This window comes from Helianthus annuus, chromosome 5, assembly GCF_002127325.2.
Source record: "Helianthus annuus cultivar XRQ/B chromosome 5, HanXRQr2.0-SUNRISE, whole genome shotgun sequence".
NCBI classification, from domain to species: domain Eukaryota; kingdom Viridiplantae; phylum Streptophyta; class Magnoliopsida; order Asterales; family Asteraceae; genus Helianthus; species Helianthus annuus.
The window spans coordinates 42,698,218-42,708,044 of record NC_035437.2 but is presented as its reverse complement, the minus strand read 5'-3'; positions in this window follow the sequence as shown (position 1 = coordinate 42,708,044).

The following is a 9,827-nucleotide window of genomic DNA, read 5'->3' as shown; positions in this document are numbered from 1 at the left end:
TTCTGACACAAATATGAGTGATAATGATATTTTTTACTTTAGGCACTCTTATGGTACGTGGTGTCAAATATGTGGTGGCCCTCATAAAGAATTAGAATGCTATTTTCTAAATTATAAGCCCCACTATATAGACCCATTGTTTTCCTGTAGCCTTAAGAGGGGCGAAAGTAAAAATAATCCCTATCTCTCCCTTGAATGCGCTCAACCGGACCTTCTAAGAGAAATGCTTCTTGATGAACTATTTCAATTAGAAGATCTAATTCTTAATTGGTTAAAAGAACTTAGGATAGATTTTATATATTCATCTCGAAACAATACACAAGAAGAATTGTTGAGATCGCATTCAAACAACTCCGATGTTCCCGATATTACCTCCAACTCTAGCGAGGACTTGAGCGATAGTCGTCCCTGTGCCGATTGTGCTGTGAAGGACTCCCCATCGACTTCGTTCGATGCATACATAGACCTGAGCGATTCGGTATACACCTTCTTTTACGAGAGCCCGGGAAAGTGTTGGTGCATCTGTCTGTCATCTTCGTCTTGTATCGAGTCTTAAATAGAGCTAGATAGATCAGGGCACGAAAAACGAGAAAGTGAATTAGTGTTGTTTCCGCTTGAAATGACTTCTGGACATTTCAAGCGAAATCCCTATGTTCTGATTCCGCTCGAGATTGTTATGGTGATTTCGCTTGAAAGTTTCATGCTGATTTCGCTTGAGAGGTGTTCAAGCGAAATCAGACTGCCTATATATAGGGGCAGTTCAAGCGAAATAGGTATTCATTCTTCCGGTTTTGCCACGAAGTGCTGCCGAAGTGTCGACTTGTTGTAAACGTCATTTTTATCAATCAAAGAGACAGTTAAAGTGATTTGTGTGCTGAATTAATCTCAGTTTGTCTGTTTCCGCTGTTCAAACTGAGTAAAACTCCTCTGATTGACTCGTTTGGGTCCGAAAACGATCCTACAAGTGGTATCAGAGCTCAGGAGGAAGAGTTCATACCAATTCAGCTGCATTTTCTGATTTCTACACCTTCTTTTTCAAATTGAACAACTTTTGATGGTCAAAATGGTCTGATTTTTTAACATCAAGCTCGGAATAGTGTTTTAACTAATCCTTGTGAAAATTAGACTTTAATTCGATCTAAATCAAGTCAAATTTGCTATTCCGCTTAAAAAACAGCGAGTCTATGATGACATCAGCAGCGGTTCATACGTGATTTCGCTTGAAAACTGGTATTTCGCTTAAGATTTTAAGTTGATTCCGCTTGGACTTGATATTCCGCTTGAAATACTTTGCTGATTTCGCTCAAAACTTGTGTCCGCTTGAAAATTCAGTGTGATCCGCTCCAAACTGTATTTTGCTTGAACAAGTGTTGACTGATTCCGCTTGAATCAATGATTTTATTTAATTCAGTGATTTCGCTTGAACAGTCAGTTTTTGGTTGAAGTGTGTTATTTCGCTTGAAAGACATTGTTGAAAATTTCTCGAAATCTGAATCATGGACGAGGAATTTTATAACGAATTCGCTACTCCGATTACCCCGATCACTATTGCTCAGAACTCGATGTTGGAAAGTGAAACCGGGACTATGCAAAAACCACCTAAGCTCATGAACATTAAGGAGTATAAAGGTTGGGAAGGACGTTTTGAGAACTGGGTACAAGCAAACTACTTAGATGATTGGGAATGCGTTGAGACAAAATACGTTAGACCAACAAATGATGATGAAGAGGAGATTGCTATCACGGATATGAATGCGGATGATAAAAGGAAATACAAGAATGAAAAAATGATGCTAAGTCTGCTACAACAAGCTGTGAAAGAGGATATCTTGGTCTTATTGCAACACACTGGGAGTGCATATTCAATTTGGAAAGCATTACGATCTAAGTTTGTTGGAAGTCAAGAAATGATCAAAAACAAGAAATCGCTTTTGAAAAAAGAGTTTGATCTATTTCGGAGTTTGAAAAATGAAAGTACAAAGCAGATAATAGAAAGATACTTCAATTTGTTGGTAAGCATGAAAAGAGTGAGCATTAACAAAGACAATGAGGAGTTGATCGAGAAATTAGCTGATGCATTGCCACATGAGACTTGGGGCACATATTTGATGATGCTAAGGAACAAGAAAGGTTTTAGCAATCTTACACTCAGCAAATTCATTGAAAAGATCGAGGCTCAGGAAATGGAACGGATAAAAATCTCGAGAGTGAAAGTGTTTGATGGTGAACAAGACCTCGGCTTGTACTACAAAGCAGGGTTGAATGATAAAACAACCAACATGTCACCAAAAGTTGAAACTGCATTCAATGCAAAGAACTCATCTGGAAGTTCATCCAAAGGATCAAACAGCAACACAAGTTTCTCATCATTTCCATCATTTGATCCAAATTTTTCAGCAACAAGAAATGGCAAAAAGCTTCATTGCAACATTGTGTTGAATCTTGAAAATGATCAGGAATATTCTGAAGGGAATTAGCAAAAAGTCATATGTCTTTGTTGGGAACTGTTTTAGAATCTTATGGTAGTTTTGTTGAAGGTCGGATCGGGAATCCAATGCTTACTAAGGAGGATTACGATCAGATCGACGCTGAAGAGATGGAGTTAATGGATATAAAATGGTGTTTGGCAAGCGTGTTGAGGAGAGCTGAGAAATTCAAGCAGATCACAGGAAGAGATGATCTTCGTGAGGCTAATGTTTCTACTTTAGGTTTTGATAAATCTAAAGTCACTTGTTTTCGTTGCAGGGAAAAAGGACACTTCAAGAGGGAGTGCACTAATCGCGAAGCAAGTGGAGCTCAAAATCCATTCAACAACAATGATTACTACCGAAAGGCCATCTATCATCAAGTTGCTCAACAACCAATTCAACATCAGGCACAAACAGCACATGGAAGAAATGTGATTGAAGATTCTTCAAAAAGAGCTTGTGTGGTTAATCAAGAAGAGAAGAGGCCATCATGAGGGTTCAACTAGGATAATTATATTCCATCTGATGCTAAAGCATGTGTGATTGATCAAGACGATGAAAAATTACCTGAAGGGTTTAGCTGGGAGAATTTCAATTGGGATGATTATGATCCTAACAAAGCTCCAGTTCACACAGCTTTTGTTGCTAGAGTTGAAGAAGACAGTGATGATGATACTGAGTATTATGCAAAAAGAATGAGAGATCATTTGAGAATGATGGCTGAAAGCAACAGTGAAGATGAGAAAGCTAAGCAGAAAAAGAAAAAGGTCAAGACATCGGTCAGCAGTGATGATGAAGAAGTTCCGGTGGTCAGAAGAAAAGTAAAAGAAGTTCCAAAGTTCAAGATTAATGAAGATGTTATTGCGAAAGAGATTCCTGTGAATTGTGAAACCTGTGAAATTATGAAAAAGAAAAACAGTGAACTGATCAACAACATGAACAGGTTGAAGGAATCTTATGATGTGCTGAACAAAGCCATGAACATGTATAATGATACAAGTGAAGAACAGGCAACAGCAATGAAGACACTTCAAGGAGCGTTCATGATCAAACAGAAAGTTGTAAACAACTATATTGAGAAGTGTGCGGTTCTTGAACAGAAACTGGAGTTGCAAAAAATTGAAACTGAAAGAGTTAATCGTTTATTGAAAAGTTACTCATGTACTTCTTATGTCATTGACAGGATTTATCCAACTATTGAAGACATGAAGGCATTTGAAGAGGATGAAGTAACTAAAGAACAAAAAGTTTCTGAAGAAAAGGCTCCAGAGAAGAAGAATGAAAAGAAGAATGACACAAAGAAAAAGGCTGACAAGAAGAATTCTTGTAAGAAACAAGGTGTCAGTTACAACAAGTGTCCACCCACGCTGGAAAATGGATATTTGCCAAGAAATCCAAATTCTGAAAGAGTCCAAAAGGCAACAAACTTACATTGGGAGTCGGAGTCCTCAGTCGATTTACCAGAAAGTATTGATGTTAGGTTTACATCGTCTGACACTGATCAACAATGTCAATTGATGAAGAAAGTAGTGGATCATGTGTTAGATAACGATGAAACTGAGGAGTCAAAGTCGGAGTCTATGTCGGAGTCAAAGTCTGAGTCCAGCACTCCGGTTTAAAATGAAAAACAGGAAAAAAGAGTTTATGATAAAGAATTCTTGTTATCAAAATCTAATTTGAATGATGAAACATTTAAAGTGGCATATACTTTGAATGATTCTGACAAATTATATTCTGATGAGGAATTTCCAATAAGAGGTGTCAAAACAGAGATGATAAACAAGGTTTTCAAACTAACAGAAATTAACATTTCTGAAAAAAATATTTAAATCTTACGGATAAACCTAAAAAATACACCTCAAGAGTACAGCAAAGATTAAACAAGAAAAAGGGTTACGGTTCTGGTTCTGGTTTTCAAAAGAAACCAAATCATAACGGTAATTTCAAAAAGAAAGGTCTGGGTTTTATTCCAACAGAAAAAAAGAAAAATGAAAAATATGTTCGAGATTTTAAATCAAAGATGACATTTGTTTCAGGTACATCTTCTGAAGAGGAAAAAGAAAAGATATTTAGAAAGCAGTCAACCAAAGAGTTCCTTGCAAAGAAGCAAGAAGAAATTTAAACTGTTGATCAGAAGAAGAGACCTCGAACCTGTTTCAAGTGTGGAAAAAGTGGTCATATTGCCATGAACTGTTCACAAGCAATTCAATCCAAACAGGGAGTTTCTAAACTGAAAGAGAAAGTGGTTGAGTTTGAACCACCAATTGACAGAACAAAATTATTCAAAAATTCAAAATTTGAAATTGGTGTATGTTCAAACAGATTTTAGAAGAAAAGAGCTAGATCTGATAACCAGAAATGGGTTGTTAAGAAGTCTGTTGATAGTTCTAGCGATGATTCTGATAGGTCAAAATCAGAGGTGCTATCTTCTGGTGATGAATCTGATTCCACAAAATCAGAGGAGCCACAGGTTAAGGAAAATGGTGAAAAATCAGTTCCGACTGTGGATGATGAGAATTTTCCACCACTTCGGGCTGAAAATTTCAAGAAGAAAATTGGTAAAATTGAGATTTCAAACCAATTTTATTCTGATAAAAAGGAATTTGATGTTGACAAGGCTTTTAACCCCAAAGTAAAACACATCTTTGGAAAAATGATTGACCGAAAAGTCAAAGGGGTTAAAGAGTTCTATGAGAAGAAGATGGGAGGTAAGAAACCGAGTGTTGGTAGCTCGGTAACACCCAAGGTTGGTCAGGCTTGGGTGGATGTATTCTTTGAATAGAAAAACCTGACTTGCCGTAGCTCCCAAGTTAGTAATCGCGGAGCATGAATCGGCATCATTCTTTGTATTTGATTGTTTTACGTACAAGTGGTACAGAGGTTGGTTCTTAAAAAATGATTAATCAAGGTCATTAAGTTGAACTTGATGCAATCTTTATACAAGTGGTTGAAATCAAGATGATACTTTGATCCCCGTACTTACAAGTGGTAAAATCAACAAAACTTATTTTCCGGAAAAACCATTTTGATTAAAACAAACTTAAGTGTTTTGAAATCTTAATGGGAAAATAGTTTGTTGAAAGGGGGAGTTCTGATTGTTTATGCCAAGTGGATGGCGAATTGAAGCTTGAAACAATAGTTGTCATATTTCTGTACAGTTTGTTTTCAAATTTCTTTAAATGTGTTTGCATTTTAGGGGGAGTAAAAATTTCAGAAAATCCAAAAACATTAGAAAATTTGAAAAATACAAAAGCATGACAAAATGAAAAACGAGTTTTGTTGTGAAAAAGAGGAAATGATAGTACATCAGTGGACTATCACAACACGCTAAAGAAATGTAAAGTCAAAAATGTAATAAACAATCTCACTGCAGATGTGTCAGTAGATTTTTGCACATTTAGTAGATTGTGACGAGATATAAACCTAAAATTTTAAACTTGCTTATACCGTGGGTAACATTTCTTGGATATATGGGTAACCCCCGAAATCTTGTTTGAAAGGTCCCTCTTTCTGAGATACTAGGTCTTTATACTCAGTGATATCTGGGGTATTATTCCGGGACTTCTGCTGAATGGAAATTCTGACCTAGTCCCCGAATAATACTTTTTGCAAATGCTTGAAATATAGCGCCGCACTCAGCATAAAAAAATGATGAAACATTGAAAAATGCTAATCATGTGCTGTTGAAGAAAAGATCCTCTATAGGGGACACACCAAAAGTCGAACCGTCATCTCTCTGCTGAACGGAAGTTCTGACCTGAGCTCTCACGATTTCGCATTTAACCCTTTACAGATATCATCTGTGGTATACTCACCTGTAAGACTGAATATTGGGATCTGGATACGGGAGTATATTCAAGTAGTGGGACACGCGAATAAGTTTAAGTGATTAAGACATTAATATCGTATCTCGAAACAGTTGAACTCTGTGAAAATTTAAGTGGACAAGTATACTGACAATCTAGGTGAATTGTTTAGAACTTAAAATGAAATGAAGCTTAACGGTGTTGGTGATTTGTCTTAGATACTGATATGATCCTCTTACACAAACTCACAAAAATATTGTCTGTAAATATTTCTTTACTGCATTTCTATTATTCAAAAATCCATAAAGATTTTATGTGTGTTTTAGCATAAATTTTGAAAAATTCAAAAAGATTTTCAACAACTGGTGTTGGAGAGCTGATTTTCAAAATCTCAAGTGCTAAACATGACGAACAGGTCTGGGAAGATTGTGTTTATAAAGTTTCAAGAAAATCTATCCTCCAACTGGTCATCAGAAGTTTTTGAAAAAGATATTCCTGCAAATGATTCATCAGAGATTTTAAATGATAAATCATTCTAAGAGTTATTTTACAAGTGGTAAGCAAAGTGGAAATTTATTAAAGTGAAAATTTATTTTTGGGTAGAGATTTGTGTAGGATAAGAGCTAAGTGATCTTGGGATAAAAGATTGAGAGCTAGATTAATCGATCCTGAGAAGCTCATGATTGAAGAGAGCCAGGTTTCGATTCTGAGCAAAGTATGAGCCAGACAACGATCTTGAACCTGTGAAAGCCAGACTAAGATCCCAGCTTACTGAGAGGGGGAGTCTGAAAGACAAAGAGCAAGGTTCTGATCCTGAGATTGCTGATGCTGATGAAATTAAAGACTCAACATTCGAGGGAGAGAGTATTTGTTCGAGAGGAGTTTGTTGGTATGAAAGAGAAGAGAAGATAAAGATTGAGGATACTTACAGCATCAGATACTTCAAAGAGAAGCCGGATGACTGATAATGATTGAAGAATCGAAGACTCGACACTGAAGACTCCGTCAACATCCGAGGGGGAGTTTGTTGGTGCATCCGTCTGTCGTCTTCGTCTTGTATCGACTCTTGAATAGAGCTAGATAGATCAGGGCACGAAAAACGAGAAAGTGAATTAGTGTAGTTTCTGCTTGAAATGACTTCTGGACATTTCAAGCGAAATCACTATGTTCTGATTCCGCTCGAGATTGTTGTGGTGATTTCGCTTGAAAGTTTCATGCTGATTTCGCTTGAGAGGTGTTCAAGCGAAATCAGACTGCCTATATATAGGGGCAGTTCAAGCGAAATAGGTATTCATTCTTCCGGTTTTGCCACGAAGTGCTGCCGAAGTGTCGACTCGTTGTAAACGTCATTTTTATCAATCAAAGAGACAGTTAAAGTGATTTGTGTGCTGAATTAATCTCAGTTTGTCTGTTTCCGCTGTTCAAATGGAGTAAAACTCTTCTGATCGACTCGTCCGGGTCCGAAAACGATCCTACAGAAAGGGTTGGACTTGTCCACCTACATTTAGCATAGGAATCACCCTCACCGACAACCTCTTGCGTTCTCATCTTAATCTAGAGCAATTAAGGTATCTTAGGCACTTTAGGGTTGTTCCATCCAGTAAGGAGCCACCCGATCAAGATAAATTCCTTAGAAAACAGAAAGTCCTTAAGACAGCTTCGAGACACGGGGCCGTGTCCAGGTCAACACGCCCCCGTGTCCACTGAGAGATTCCTTTCTGATTTTTATCGGAATACGGACAAAATGTGTCAGGATTCTGTCTGCACACGGGGCCGTGTCCAGCCGACACGGGGCCGTATGCAGCGTGCTGTCGTTTTCTATAAATGTAGCAAGATTCCTGCTCATTTGAACCACTCCAAAGACAAAGATCTGCTGAAATCTTCACTCATACCATCCTAGGTATGTTCTAAAGAAGGTTCTCAACAACCATCTTGTCTTTTCCACTTTTGTTCATTACCTTCTTCTTCAATTTTCCACCCAATACCTCCATTAAAGCTTGAAATCTCCATGATTCCAAGCTTTATTGTAATATTTGTGTGACACCTGTGTCACATCAACCATCAAACAAATGCCAAACCAATGAAATATTGTATTTCATACTTGGGATTTGTAAAAATATGTGTATCGTTTGCACATATCAGTTCTTGTCCGATTTCAAGCTCTAAATCGCTTTCTAGAAGGTTATACACGCACTGATGCGTAAATATAACCAGTTTAATGCAACAAACACTCCGGAATAGTGAAATAGGCTTAGCATACCTTAAATAACCTTTACATAACTTAGAAACAAGTTTCAGAGGGTTTGGTGTGTTGAAATCAAGTTTGTTCGATTGCAGGGACTAATTGTGTCAAACTTCAAAACTATACCGATTTGTATAGTAACAAACCTTCCGGAACTTTATCATAAGTTAAATATGCCCTAAATATCCCTTACATATCTTAGAAATAGGCTTTGAGGTGTTTGGTGCGCAAAAATAAACTTTTGGTCATTCAGGGACTAAAAGCGTTAAAAAGTGCACAAGTTTGCATTTTCGCGCATATCTTACGTTCTGAGCATATCCGGACATCCAAAAATTTATGTAATCTTTAAAATACTGTATTTTAGTGATTGGCATGATAAAATTCCATTCGTCGCTTAATTTGGATCGTTTTCGCGTACGTTACGACTTCCGTCGTAATTTACCGAACAACGCAACCGTACGACCAAACGAGCCGACATCTGGGATATTTTTTAGCACATTTCAAGTTCCCTATACTTTAACTTCATTTTAGAGCTTTAAAATGGGGTTAACGGGGCTTAAACGTGCCAAAAAGCATCAAAAATCAAGTTTAGAGGTGCAGGGGCCTGTTCTGCTAAAATTCAAACTTGCTGACCTGCAGGGTCCTTACGGACCGTAAGACCTACTCCATATGGTCCGTAAGCAGGTGCCAGTGACCAGAATTTGTTTTCCAGCTTGATCCAGCTGTTCCACACCTTAGCACCTGGTTTCTTTGATTCTATGTGCTTGTTTTGGATGCCCATGGTTTCACAAATCAGTGGGTGTGATGTGTAGGGCTTGGATCGAAGCTCGGGTTTCAAGAAACGACCCTAACGGTTCTAGAAATCCTATAAACACCCCCCACCCTTCACTTGCAAAACCCACACTTGATTTTCTGAGATATCTCTAAGTTGAAGTGCTAATCACTTCATACCTGAGATTACTTGGGAAATCAAAGCTTGCGGGGACCTTTTTTAAGTATTCTTTCGTTCTTTTCATTCGTTTTTATCGTTAAAGTCAAACTGTGTTTGACTTTCTCCTTTGACCAGTTTATGGTCAACGCAAAGTTCGTTTGAACTTCATAACGTGAGCGTAATCACGATGGTTATAGTCCCTAGTGACTATACCTACTGATTACCACGTTATCTAGGCTCAGTGACGAGTCATAGCTTCGGCCAGAATACGTATTCTCGCGTATTTTGTAACCAAGATACCTTTAGGTATCAAAACCGGTTGTTTTAATACCAAACCTGTTTTCTAACTTTGTTAAACATGTTTCGACTTGTTTAGCTCG